This window comes from Hyperolius riggenbachi, chromosome 1, assembly GCF_040937935.1.
Source record: "Hyperolius riggenbachi isolate aHypRig1 chromosome 1, aHypRig1.pri, whole genome shotgun sequence".
NCBI lineage: Eukaryota > Metazoa > Chordata > Amphibia > Anura > Hyperoliidae > Hyperolius > Hyperolius riggenbachi.
This window is the reverse complement of record NC_090646.1, coordinates 73,011,014-73,026,337: the sequence shown is the minus strand read 5'-3', so window position 1 is coordinate 73,026,337 and position 15,324 is coordinate 73,011,014.

The window sequence follows — 15,324 nt, the reverse complement described above, 5'->3', positions numbered from 1 at the left end:
GAAACAATCACTCTAAATGCAATATAATGTATAATTAATGACATAATGCTGCTGTCAGATATAAAACCCCACAGTAGGAGTGAGAGAGGGAAAGGAATCCAGCACTTCCTGTACTCGTAACCAGCTTGGAACGCAAACCGGAAGTGATGTAATAATATTGTAGCTGTATGTCACATGGCAAGAATAGGGTGTCAGTGTTATGACTATGTTCTCTGTAAACTGCTGCAGAAGATGTCTGTGCAATATAAGTACATAATAATAAAATGGTAGGACGTTAGACTATGGCTATAGTAGGATTAGATTGTGAGCACCTGAGGATAATTAGTGACATGACTATGTACTCTGTAATGTGCTGTGGAGGACATCATCACCATATAAATGCTGCTCACATAAGTGCAAAATGAACAGTGGCTGTGTCGTTGTTTACACAAATGCCACATTTTGATTTCGATTTTCCCGTCATCTGACCGCCACTTAAGCAATCCCGGAAGCTACATGTAGCTTCCAAAATCAATAAGTGCTGCACCTTCTTGTCCCTATAGTGGAGGTTTAAAATAACACATACCAGGAAACGCTGCCAAAAGCTTTCCAGCTCACAAGCAAAAAGCGGTTGAGCGAGATACCATGGGACGACCCTCTAAACCGGGCCTTAGAGTCAGCCACCTTATGAAATTATGTGGCTGCCAGCCTGAGGATCCCCATTCCCTTCCCCCTGCACGCCCCCCCCCCCCCCCAGCCAAACGGAGGCAATGGGGACAGACACACACTCACCTCCTCCAAGTTCCAAGTTCCAGGTGATGCTGGTCTGTCTGTCTTCCCTGTAGTGATTCTGTCCTGCACTTCCTGCCTCTCTGCTCAAGCACTAGATCTCTACTGACGAAGCAGAAAGTGAAGGAGGCCTCTGGCTGGCAGTCAAACAATTTAGTGGGTTGGAGGGGGCACATCAGGCTACTTCATTGGAGGTGGGAGGGGGCGGGGTCATTAGCGGCACTAAAGGGAGGGGGGGCAGGGGGGCCCCTGAGTTAGTTTGGCCCTGGGCCCCCATTGTAGCTAGAACTGGCCCTGCTTAGAGTGACACATTGGTGGGATGCTATTGGAGAGTAAAGGAAAGAAAGGGTGATTGAGGCAAAGAGGAGTAGAAGGTTTAGAGACTGGAAGGAAAGAGGGAAGGAAGAAGGCAGTGGCGTATCTAACATAAGACTGCAGGTGCTCACTGCACCGGGTGTAGCAATGACTAGGGGTGCCGCTGTGGTGCTCAGTCACTGTGTTCTTCCACCTGGGCCCTTTTTTCATAGATTGGCCATCATTCAGGAAAACGGCAGCAAGCAGTGAAGCGGACTGTACTACTTCCTGCACTAGATGTAGCAGTGGGCAATGTCCTGTGGGCAATGTGTCTCCTCGCTTTCTGCACACAGCCTGCAGTGAGTGACTGAGCAGAGCAGCAGGGTGAGTAGAGAGATTGATTGCTGTGCTGCATCTGGGACATTAGCTGGGAGAGATGGCAGGATGTGTTTAGTGCTTTAGAAGTTGCCTGTCATTAGTAGCCATGTGCAGTGGCTGCTGTAATACCAGAGTTCCTTATGCTGGGAATACACTATAAGATTTTTCAGCAGATTTACCGTCCAATCGATTTTCTGATAATTTTTATGATCGTTTTCCATTCACTTCTATCAGAAAAAATGATTGAAAATAAGATTGGACCTGTTGGCAGTTATCTATCAAACCATCTATCTACCAAAAAAATAGCATAGTGTATTCCCAGCATTATTCTATTGATTATTTATCCTGATCAGAGTAATTAATCAATAATGCAGGGCAGTCTGTTGTTGCAGAAGCCAGTGATACAGGTGCTGACCGCCGACTTCTGTAGTGAGCAGAGAAGCAAGCTCCAGGCAATTTAGAATAGCTTGATTGTAGGTAATCTTATCTCTTTTCCCAACTCCCTCTTCCACCCTGCTGTCTTCTCCCATGACCCTTTCCTCTTTTCAGATTTTAGTGGCTTCTTTTAACAGCATGACCCTGCCAAACAGCACTGGTGATGTCTGCAGTCTTGGTGAGTAGTCTTCCTGCCATTTCTTCTCTCCCACCAGGCTCTTTGTCTTGTGCCTCTACTTCTTTATCTCCCTCTCCTCCTATGCATCCCCCTCTTTCACATGTCCCCCTTTTCTGACTGTCCTCAGAGGAGCTCACAATCTAATCTTACCATAGTCATATTCTAATGTCCTACCATATTATTATTGTGTATTCATACAGCACTGACATCTTATGCAGAACTGTATAGAGCAAAGAGTTTCATAATGGTAAGTTCTGTCCACATCCTGATGACTCATTTTCCCCCCAAATCCCCCCAAATTTGCAATGCCATGCTCAGTGCCCTAACTAGTGTTGGGCGAACATCTAGATGTTCGGGTTCGGGCCGAACAGGCCGAACATGGCCGCGATGTTCGGGTGTTCGAGCCGAACTCCGAACATAATGGAAGTCAATGGGGACCCGAACTTTTGTGCTTTGTAAAGCCTCCTTACGTGCTACATACCCCAAATTTACAGGGCATGTGCACCTTGGGAGTGGGTACAAGAGGAAAATTTTTTTTGCAAAAAGAGCTTATAGTTTTTGAGAAAATTGATTGTAAAGTTTCAAAGGAAAAACTGTCTTTTAAATGTGGAAAATGTCATGTTTCTTTGCACAGGTAACATGCTTTTTTTCGCCATGCAGTCATAAATGTAATACAGAGAAGAGGTTCCACGAAAAGGGACCGGTAACGCTAACCCAGCACCAGCAGCAGCACACGTGATGGAACAGGAGGAGGCGCAGGAGGAGAAGGCCACGCTTTGAGACACAACAACCCAGGCCTTGCATGAGGACAAGAAGCATGCGGATAGCATGCTTTGTACCGCCATGCAGTCATAAATGTAATAAAGATAAGTGGTTCAATAAACAGGGACCACGCGGCAACGCTAACCCAGCAGCAGCAGACGTGATGGAACAGGAGGAGGCGCAGGAGGAGAAGGCCATGCTTTGTGAGACACAACAACCCAGGCCTTGCATGAGGACAAGAAGCGTGCGGATAGCATGCTTTGTACCGCCATGCAGTCATAAATGTAATAAAGATAAGTGGTTCAATAAACAGGGACCACGCGGCAACGCTAACCCAGCAGCAGCAGACGTGATGGAACAGGAGGAGGCGCAGGAGGAGAAGGCCACGCTTTGTGAGACACAACAACCCTGGCCTTGCATGAGGACAAAAAGCGTGCGGATAGCATGCTTTGTACCGCCATGCAGTCATAAATGTAATAAAGATAAGTGGTTCAATAAACAGGGACCACGCGGCAACGCTAACCCAGCAGCAGCAGACGTGATGGAACAGGAGGAGGCGCAGGAGGAGAAGGCCACGCTTTGTGAGACACAACAACCCAGGCCTTGCATGAGGACAAAAAGCGTGCGGATAGCATGCTTTGTACCGCCATGCAGTCATAAATGTAATAAAGATAAGTGGTTCAATAAACAGGGACCACGCGGCAACGCTATATAAGCAGCAGCAGACGTGATGGAACAGGAGGAGGCGCAGGAGGAGAAGGCCACGCTTTGTGAGACACAACAACCCAGGCCTTGCATGAGGACAAAAAGCGTGCGGATAGCATGCTTTGTACCGCCATGCAGTCATAAATGTAATAAAAATAAGTGGTTCAATAAACAGGGACCACGCGGCAACGCTAACCCAGCAGCAGCAGACGTGATGGAACAGGAGCAGGCGCAGGAGGAGAAGGCCATGCTTTTTGAGACACAACAACCCAGGCCTTGCATGAGGACAAAAAGCGTGCGGATATAGCAGCAATGCTTTTTGCCGCCATGCAGTCATAAATGTAATACAGATGAGAGGTTCAATAAACAGGGACCGGAAACGCTACACCATCCCAGATGTTCATTGGTCATGTTACTTGGTTGGGGTCCTGGAGTGTTGCGTAGTCATTTCCAATCCAGGATTGATTCATTTTAATTTGAGTCAGACGGTCTGCATTTTCTGTGGAGAGGCGGATACGCCGATCTGTGACGATGCCTCTGGCAGCACTGAAACAGCGTTCCGACATAACGCTGGCTGCCGGGCAAGCCAGCACCTCTATTGCGTACATTGCCAGTTCGTGCCAGGTGTCTAGCTTCATGCCCGGTTTCAGGTCCAGCGGTGCCAGCCACAAATCCGTCTGTTCCTTTATTCCCCTCCAAATTTCCTCCCCTGTGTGCTGCTTATCCCCAAGGCAGATCAGCTTCAGCAACGCTTGCTGACGCATGCCAACAGCTGTGCTGCACTGCTTCCACGATCCTACTGCTGCTGGTGCTGGGTTAGCGTTTCCGGATGAGGTACAGCTTTGAGATGCGTTGGAGGAGAAGGAGTCAGAGAGGTAGGTGCTGCTGTTGTTATCCAGTGGGAGGGACGGCGGTGCAGCTGTTTGCGGCGTGGGCAACACCCGCGCCGTAGCAGGTGAGGAATCGCTGCCAGGCTCCACAAGGTTCACCCAGTGCGCGGTAAGGGAGATGTATAGACCCTGGCCGAACGCACTCGTCCAGGTGTCAGTGGTGAGGTGAACCTTGCAGGCAACGGCATTCTTCAAGCTTCGGGTTATTTTGCTGACCACGTGCTCATGCAACTCAGGCACTGCTGGGAACCACGTAACGTGGGATGGCCACTGACATCATGCCCTTGAAGCTGTTTGTCTCCACCACTCGATATGGCAGCATTTCGCAGGCCAGAAGCTTGGCTATGCTGGCTGGCTGTTACTGCCACGGCCCGGGGGTCATTTGCTGGCAATTTCCTCTTGCGCTCAAACATCTCAGAGACAGACAACTCAACCGTAGGGCTGCACACCGAAGGGCTGTTGGTTGTTGTGTTTGATGAACACTGGGAGACCTCAAGAGCACTAGTCCGGAAAGTGACAGTGTCAGCATCGTCTGATGTTTGTGAATGTTGTGAACCACGCAATGGCTGGGCTACTGCTGCTGCTGAGGCGGGTCTGGTGGTGAGTCTGGTGAACCCAAGGGAGGCAGTGTTGCTGGTGGTACCCTGTCCTGCCGCGTTTGCCCACAGAGTGGGATGTTTGGATAGAATGTGGCGGCTCATGCTGGTGGTGGAGAGGTTGTTAATACTTTTCCCCCTGCTCAGGCGGGTCTTGCACACCTTGCAAATCGCCATGGTAACATCCTCAGTGCAGTCTTCAAAGAAAGCCCAGACTTTGGAGCACCTGCCTTGCTGGCGATTTCTGTTTGCGCCTCTTTTGCCTCTCACTTGAACTTCCATGCTTGCGGTGCCTGAAATTGCGCGCCGCCTACCTTGTGGCACAAGGCGAACTCGTGCAGCAGTGGGTTCCTCAACAGACTCATCTGTGCTGCTGCTACGACGGCGATGTTCTCGTTCACAAACAAAATCTGGGTCTATGTCCACATTGTCCATACCCTCCTCTTCCATCTCCTCAAACTCGTCATATGTCATTGTGGGGGGCCGCCGCCGTGGAGTAGAGCTCCCCAGAACAACCTCTGCGCAGCTCACTCCAACGTCGTCTGGTTATCTGGCAGTTGTGTGCGTGGTGTCGCTGCCGGTTGTGTCAGCTTTGTGCCCACTGGCTCCTTGTAACTGGCTGAGGACTCGGACCTCGTGCGTGATGTGCTGGTGCTGCTTAACCCACTGCTGGACGCTTGAGAGGTCATCCAAGTAATTATCTGGTCCTGTTCTTTTGGATCTGTGAGGGTTGTTGTCCTGGACAACATGGGCGGTATTGAGTGGGTTTTCTTGGGTGCTCCCCTGTGGCCTGTACGTGAACCGTCAGGGGAAACACCTCTTCCCTTGCCCCTCCCTCTTTCACCGGATTTCTTCCTCATTTCACTTATGCTTAAAGTACACGCTGACTGGCAGCAGTACAGTGGCAGTACAGAAATGCTATACAGTGGTGGGTGAGCGGTGTACCACTATTGCCAGCAGCGACACAGAGCACAATGCTATACAGTGGCGGGTGAGCGGTGTACTACTGTTCCCAGCAGACACAGAGTGGAAGTAAAAACAATGCTATATAGTGTGGCTGAGCCGTGTACACAGAGTGGCATTAAACACAATGCTATATAGTCTGCTATATAGTCACCCCGAACAGGGTGATGTTCTGCAGAACCCGAACAGTGGCAAACACTGTTCGCCCAACACTACTGGGAACGCAGATTTTAGTACCTAAACACACGATACAACATGTTTTCCGGGGTCGGACTCTGAGGCACATACAGATGGTCCCGATCATCATCCTCATCATACAACTCTTCTCCTGAGTCTGACCCACCCACCACCTCTGCCACCCCAACATCCCCAGACACAGACCCCTCATCGTCCTCAACATTAACTTGGGATGCTGGCCTGAGCCAGACCTCCTCCTCCACATCAGGCCCCATCATCTCCTCAATGGCAGCCCTCATTAATCGCTCTGGCGACGGACCGATGGACACAACGTTCTCCTCCGGGGAGGGCTGCTGCTGACCACTGGCTGCTGGGGTGGATGTTATAGCTTGCGTGGGGCGTTGGCTGTTGCTGTTGTTGGGAGTGCTGCTCACAGCGGAGGTCTCTGGGGAACTCATGTTGAGCTCATATAGTGGTTGACGGTGAGTGGAGTATTACTGATCCCAGCAATATACACACTGACTGGCAGAGTACGCAATGCTATATAGTGTGGCTGAGCGGTGTACACAGAGTGGCAGTAAACACAATGCTATATAGTCTGGCTGAGCGAGCGGTGTACTACTGTTCCCAGCAGAATCAGAGTGTCAGTAAACAATGGTATATAGTCTGGCTGAGCAGTGTACACAGAGTGTCAGTAAACAATGCTATATAGTCTGGCTGAGCCGTGTACACAGAGTGTCAGTAAACAATGCAATATAGTCTGGCTGAGCGGTGTACACAGAGTGTCAGTAAACAATGGTATATAGTCTGGCTGAGCGGTGTACACAGAGTGTCAGTAAACAACGGTATATAGTCTGGCTGAGCCGTGTACACAGAGTGTCAGTAAACAATGCAATATAGTCTGGCTGAGCGGTGTACACAGGGTGTCAGTAAACAATGGTATATAGTCTGGCTGAGCGGTGTACACAGAGTGTCAGTAAACAATGGTATATAGTCTGGCTGAGCGGTGTACACAGAGTGTCAGTAAACAATGGTATATAGTCTGGCTAAGCCGTGTACACAGAGTGTCAGTAAACAATGCAATATAGTCTGGCTGAGCGGTGTACACAGGGTGTCAGTAAACAATGGTATATAGTCTGGCTGAGCGGTGTACACAGAGTGTCAGTAAACAATGGTATATAGTCTGGCTGAGCGGTGTACACAGAGTGTCAGTAAACAATGGTATATAGTCTGGCTGAGCGGTGTACACAGAGTGTCAGTAAACAACGGTATATAGTCTGGCTGAGCCGTGTACACAGAGTGTCAGTAAACAATGCAATATAGTCTGGCTGAGCGGTGTACACAGGGTGTCAGTAAACAATGGTATATAGTCTGGCTGAGCGGTGTACACAGAGTGTCAGTAAACAATGGTATATAGTCTGGCTGAGCGGTGTACACAGAGTGTCAGTAAACAATGGTATATAGTCTGGCTAAGCCGTGTACACAGAGTGTCAGTAAACAATGCAATATAGTCTGGCTGAGCGGTGTACACAGGGTGTCAGTAAACAATGGTATATAGTCTGGCTGAGCGGTGTACACAGAGTGTCAGTAAACAATGGTATATAGTCTGGCTGAGCGGTGTACACAGAGTGTCAGTAAACAATGGTATATAGTCTGGCTGAGCGGTGTACACAGAGTGTCAGTAAACAATGGTATATAGTCTGGCTGAGCGGTGTACACAGAGTGTCAGTAAACAATGGTATATAGTCTGGCTGAGCGGTGTACACAGAGTGGCAGTAAACAACGGTATATAGTCTGGCTGAGCGGTGTACACAGAGTGGCAGTAAACACAATGCTATATATAGCGTGGCTGAGCGAGGTGCACAGTGGCAGTACACACAATGCTATATAGTCAGGCTAAGACGTGTACACAGAGTGTCAGAAAACACAATGCTATATATAGCGTGGCTGAGAGAGGTGCACAGTGGCAGTACACACAATGCTATATAGTCAGGCTAAGCCATGTACACAGAGTGTCAGAAAACACAATGCTATATATAGCGTGGCTGAGCAAGGTGCACAGTGGCAGTACACACAATGCTATATAGCCAGGCTAAGCCGTGTACACAGAGTGTCAGAAAACACAATGCTATATATAGCGTGGCTGAGCGAGGTGCACAGTGGCAGTACACACAATGCTATATTAGTCAGGCTAAGCCGTGTACACAGAGTGTCAGAAAACACAATGCTGTATATAGCGTCGCTGAGCGAGGTGCACAGTGGCAGTACACACAATGCTATATTAGTCAGGCTAAGCCGTGTACACAGAGTGTCAGAAAATACAATGCTATATATAGCGTGGCTGAGCGAGGTGCACAGTGGCAGTACACACAATGCTATATTAGTCAGGCTAAGCCGTGTACACAGAGTGTCAGAAAACACAATGCTATATATAGCGTGGCTGAGCGAGGTACACAGTGGCAGTAAACAATGCTATATATAGTGTGGCTGAGCGAGCGGTGTACTACTGTTCCCAGCAGCGACACATAATGACTGGGGGGGACCCTGGCTAGCGTGGCTGGAGAGCGAACTACCCTGCCTGCCTACCCAAAGCTAAACCCACAGAGAAATGGCGGAGATATGACGTGGTTCGGGTATTTATTTACCCGAACCACGTGACCGTTCGGCCAATCAGAGCGCGTTCGGGCCCGAACCACGTGACCCGTTCGGCCAATCACAGCGCTAGCCGAACGTTCGGTGAACGTTCGGCCATGCGCTTTTAGTTCGGCCATGTGGCCGAACGGTTTGGCCGAGCACCGTCTGGTGTTCGGCCGAACTCGAACATCACCCGAACAGGGTGATGTTCTGCAGAACCCGAACAGTGGCGAACACTGTTCGCCCAACACTACTTCCTGCCAGCATGCGGGGCGTAAGGTCGTTTCATGTGTCCCTACTCAAACCTGCGGTTCATGTGGGTCCTACTCCTCCTCCTCCGGTGATGGTGGAGGACCAACCTGAGTAAGAGGTGGAAAAAATATTGGACTCACGCATTGTTCAGAACTCGGTACAATATCTAGTGCATTGGAAGGGGAACAGGGTGATGTTCTGCAGAACCCGAACAGTGGCGAACACTGTTCGCCCAACACTAGCCCTAACCCGTCAACCCTACCATAATTAGGTACGCCACTGGAAGGACGTAAAGGGGACATACAGTAAGAAAAGACATCCCTGATCCACACTGAGCAGAAACATGTAAGGCATTTGATGCTGTCAAAGTGCATCTCACACAGGCTTCAGTCATTGCAGGACAGATCATCACAGCCAGAATGCATCTGACACAGGCTTCAGTCATTGCCGGACAGATCATCACAGCCAGAGTGCATCTCACACGGGCTTCAGTCATTGCCGGACAGATCATCACAGCCAGAGTGCATCTGACATGGGCTTCAGTCATTGCAGGACAGATCATAAAAGCCAGAGAGCATCTGACACGGGATTCAGTCATTTCAGGACAAATCATCGCAGCCAGAGTGCATCTCACACAGGTATCAGTCATTGCCGGACAGATCATCACAGCCAGAGTGCATCTCATACGGGCCTCAGTCATTGCCGGACAGACCATCACAGCCAGAGTGCATCTCATACGGGCCTCAGTCATTGCAGGACAGATCATCACAGCCGGATTGCACCTCACACGGGCCTCAGTCATTGCAGGACAGATCATCACAGCCAGAGTGCATCTCACACAGGCTTAAGTCATTGCCGGACAGATCATCACAGCCAGAGTGCATACCACACAGGCTTCAGTCATTGCAGGACAGATCATCACAGCCAGAGTGCATCTGGCACGGGCTTCAGTCATTGCCGGACAGATCATCACAGCCAGAGTGCATCTCACACAAGCTTCAGTCATTGCAGGACAGATCATTACAGCCAGAGTGCATCTCATACAGGCTTCAGTCATTGCTGGACAGATCATCACAGCCAGAGTGCATCTCATACGTGCCTCAGTCATTGCAGGACAGATCATTACAGCCAGATTGCACCTCACACGGGCCTCAGTCATTGCAGGACAGATCATCACAGCCAGAGTGCATCTCACACAGGCTTCAGTCATTGCTGGACAGATCATCACAGCCAGAGTGCATACCACACAGGCTTCAGTCATTGCAGGACAGATCATCACAGCCAGAGTGCATCTGGCACGGGCTTCAGTCATTGCCGGACAGATCATCACAGCCAGAGTGCATCTCACACAAGCTTCAGTCATTGCAGGACAGATCATTACAGCCAGAGTGCATCTCATACAGGCTTCAGTCATTGCTGGACAGATCATCACAGCCAGAGTGCATCTCATACGTGCCTCAGTCATTGCAGGACAGATCATTACAGCCAGATTGCACCTCACACGGGCCTCAGTCATTGCAGGACAGATCATCACAGCCAGAGTGCATCTCATACAGGCCTAAGTCATTGCAGGACAGATCATCACAGCCAGAGTGCATCTCACACAGGCTTCAGTCATTGCTGGACAGATCATCACAACCAGAGTGCATCTGACACGGGCTTCAGTAATTGCCGGACAGATCATCAAAGCCAAAGAGCATCTGACACGAGCTTCAGTCATTGCAGGAAAGATCATCGCAGCCAGAGTGCATCTCACACAGGTATCAGTCATTGCTGGACAGATCATCATAGCCAGAGTGCATCCCACACAGGCTTCAGTCATTGCAGGACAGATCATAACAGCCAGAATGCATCTGACACAGGCTTCAGTCATTGCCGGACAGATCATCATAGCCAGAGTGCATCTCACACAGGCTTCAGTCATTGCTGGACAGATCATCACAGCCAGAGTGCATCTCATACGGGCCTCAGTCATTGCAGAACAGATCATCACAGCCAGATTGCACCTCACACAGGCTTCAGTCATTGCAGGACAGATCATCACAGCCAGAGTGCATCTCACACAGGCTTCAGTAATTGCAGGACAGATCATTACAGCCAGAGTGCATCTCACACAGGCTTCAGTCATTGCCGAACAGATCATCACAGCCAGAGTGCATCTCACACGGGCCTCAGTCATTGCAGGACAGATCATCACAGCCAGAGTGCATCTCACACGGGCCTCTGTCATTGCAGGACAGATCATCACAGCCAGAGTGCATCTCACAAGGGCCTTGTAACGATCGGTGAAGCACAGAAAGGATCTGATTACCGGTGATCTGCAGTATCACTGGGAATACAGTTGTATACCAAATTATAAGTGATCTGCAGTATCACCGATAATCCGATATACCAGCTAACCTCTGTTCACCTGAGTAGAGTGTAGTGTTTTGGTGTAACAGTAACACTTTGAGGACAAGGCCTCCGTGCAGACAGGAGGACTGCACGGATTCCTTCCGCAGACCCGGACTCTCCAAGACGGGAGGAGTCGGGCTGGCAGCAGGAAGGATTGTCTGAAAGTAACCCTCAGGAGGAAGGGTCACTAACAGACAGAGGAACCGCCTCTAACAGTAAGGTCGGTTCTCGAGGTCGGACAATCCAGGTCGTACACACACGGACAGATACAGTACAAGATCAGCAGGCAAAGGCGGCGTCTAAGTACAGGTAGGGTTCGGCAACGGGGTATCAGAAATATCGAGGTACAAAAATCAGGAGGCAGAAGCAGAGTCTAGGAACGAGCCGGGGTTCGGCAACAGAGTATCAGAAATATCGAGGTGCAAGATCAGAGTTCAGGAGTATAGTCAGGCAGGCAAAGGGTCATAACAGATAATCACAATCAAACTAGTACTTTAGCTATCAACAGAATCTAGCTAAGTGTAGGATTACAGCTCCAGCTGGTCCCGAAACACTTGCGGATCTGACTACGGATCTGGGTGCTCCCACGTATGTGATCGCACGCCAGACAAGGAGCAAATGAACAGCCAGCAGTATATATGCACAAGGACCTCTCCAGGACCTCCCTAATTGCTGGACCAATGAGTGTAGTGGAAAATGTCAGCTGACCCGCCTGGTCAGCTGACTCCCTTCTGGCTGCTATTTAAACTCTGCCTCTGTGCGCGCGCGTGTCATTCTGAATCCAGGTGGACTATCAGTCCCAGCCACATCAATACTGTCTTGCAATGTATCCCATGCACCAAGTGCGGGCGCTGCCTCCAATGCGGATTCCACCGTTACCGATGCGGATTCCGCTGTTCCCAATGCGGATTCCGCTGCTCTGCCTATGCGGCGTTTTTTCCGCGTTGTGACGCCATGCTGGACGCGGAAACAGCCGCCTCACCCTGAGAGGCAGCGGCTTTTCCGCATTTCATCACAGTACCCCCCCCCCCCCCCTTTGAGGAATAGACTCCGGACAACTCCTACCAGGTTTCTCTGGATGTAAAGCATGAAATTCCCTTCTTAACTCATCCGCATGCATGCGAGTCCCCGGTACCCATTGTCTCTCCTCAATGCCGTACCCCTTCCAATGCACTAGATATTGTACCGAGTTCTGAACAATGCGTGAGTCCAATATTTTTTCCACCTCTTACTCAGGTTGGTCCTCCACCATCACCGGAGGAGGAGGAGTAGGACCCACATGAACCGCAGGTTTGAGTAGGGACACATGAAACGACCTTACGCCCCGCATGCTGGCAGGAAGTAGTGTTGGGCGAACAGTGTTCGCCACTGTTCGGGTTCTGCAGAACATCACCCTGTTCGGGTGATGTTCGAGTTCGGCCGAACACCTGACGGTGCTCGGCCAAACCGTTCGGACACATGGCCGAACTAAGAGCGCATGGCCGAACGTTCCCCGAACGTTCGGCTAGCGCTGTGATTGGCCGAACGGGTCACGTGGTTCGGACCCGAACGCGCTCTGATTGGCCGAACTGTCACGTGGTTCGGGTAAATAAATACCCGAACCACGTCATATCTCCGCCATTTGTCTGTGGGTTTAGCTTTGGGTAGGCAGGCAGGGTAGTTCGCGCTCCAGCCACGCTAGCCAGGGTCCCCCCTGTCATTGTGTCGCTGCTGGGAACAGTAGTACACCGCTCGCTCAGCCACACTATATAGCATTCTGTTTACTGCCACTCTGTGTACCTCGCTCAGACACATTATATAGCTTTCTGTTCACTGTTCTGTGTCTGCTGGGAATAGTGGTACACCGCTCGCTCAGCCACACTATATAGCATTCTGTTCACTGTTCTGTGTCTGCTGGGAATAGTGGTACACCGCTCGCTCAGCCACACTATATAGCATTCTGTTTACTGTTCTGTGTCTGCTGGGAATAGTGGTACACCGCTCGCTCAGCCACACTATATAGCATTCTGTTTACTGTTCTGTGTCTGCTGGGAATAGTGGTACACCGCTCGCTCAGCCACACTATATAGCATTCTGTTTACTGTTCTGTGTCTGCTGGGAATAGTGGTACACCGCTCGCTCAGCCACACTATATAGCATTCTGTTTACTGTTCTGTTTCTGCTGGGAATAGTGGTACACCGCTCGCTCAGCCACACTATATAGCATTCTGTTTACTGTTCTGTGTCTGCTGGGAATAGTGGTACACCGCTCGCTCAGCCACACTATATAGCATTCTGTTTACTGTTCTGTGTCTGCTGGGAATAGTGGTACACCGCTCGCTCAGCCACACTATATAGCATTCTGTTTACTGTTCTGTGTCTGCTGGGAATAGTGGTACACCGCTCGCTCAGCCACACTATATAGCATTCTGTTTACTGTTTTGTGTCTGCTGGGAATAGTGGTACACCGCTCGCTCAGCCACACTATATAGCATTCTGTTTACTGTTCTGTGTCTGCTGGGAATAGTGGTACACCGCTCGCTCAGCCACACTATATAGCATTCTGTTTACTGTTCTGTGTCTGCTGGGAATAGTGGTACACCGCTCGCTCAGCCACACTATATAGCATTCTGTTCACTGTTCTGTGTCTGCTGGGAATAGTGGTACACCGCTCGCTCAGCCACACTATATAGCATTCTGTTTACTGTTCTGTGTCTGCTGGGAATAGTGGTACACCGCTCGCTCAGCCACACTATATAGCATTCTGTTTACTGTTCTGTGTCTGCTGGGAATAGTGGTACACCGCTCGCTCAGCCACACTATATAGCATTCTGTTTACTGTTCTGTGTCTGCTGGGAATAGTAGTACACCGCTCGCTCAGCCACACTATATAGCATTCTGTTTACTGCCACTCTGTGTACCTCGCTCAGCCACATTATATAGCATTCTGTTCACTGTTCTGTGTCTGCTGGGAATAGTGGTACACCGCTCGCTCAGCCACACTATATAGCATTCTGTTTACTGTTCTGTGTCTGCTGGGAATAGTGGTACACCACTCGCTCAGCCACACTATATAGCATTCTGTTTACTGCCACTCTGTGTACCTCGCTCAGCCACATTATATAGCATTCTGTTCACTGTTCTGTGTCTGCTGGGAATAGTGGTACACCGCTCGCTCAGCCACACTATATAGCATTCTGTTTACTGTTCTGTGTCTGCTGGGAATAGTGGTACACCGCTCGCTCAGCCACACTATATAGCATTCTGTTTACTGTTCTGTGTCTGCTGGGAATAGTGGTACACCGCTCGCTCAGCCACACTATATAGCATTCTGTTTACTGTTCTGTGTCTGCTGGGAATAGTAGTACACCGCTCACCCGCCACTGTATAGCATTGTGCTCTGTGTCGCTGCTGGGAATAGTGGTACACCGCTCACCCGTCACTGTATAGCATTGTGCTCTGTGTCGCTGCTGGGAATAGTGGTACTGTATAGCATTTCTGTACTGCCACTGTACTGCTGCCAGTCAGCGTGTACTGTAAGGATAAGTGAAATGAGGAAGAAATCCGGTGAAAGAGGGAGGGGCAAGGGAAGAGGTGTTTCCCCTGACGGTTCACGTACAGGCCACAGGGGAGCACCCAAGAAAACCCACTCAATACCGCCCATGTTGTCCAGGACAACAACCCTCACAAATCCAAAAGAACAGGACCAGATAATTACTTGGATGACCTCTCAAGCGTCCAGCAGTGGGTTAAGCAGCACCAGCACATCACGCACGAGGTCCGAGTCCTCAGCCAGTTACAAGGAGCCAGTGGGCACAAAGCTGACACAACCGGCAGCGACACCACGCACACAACTGCCAGATAACCAGTCCGATGAATTACCTCAGGACACAATGGGGTATTCGCAGGAGCTATTCCC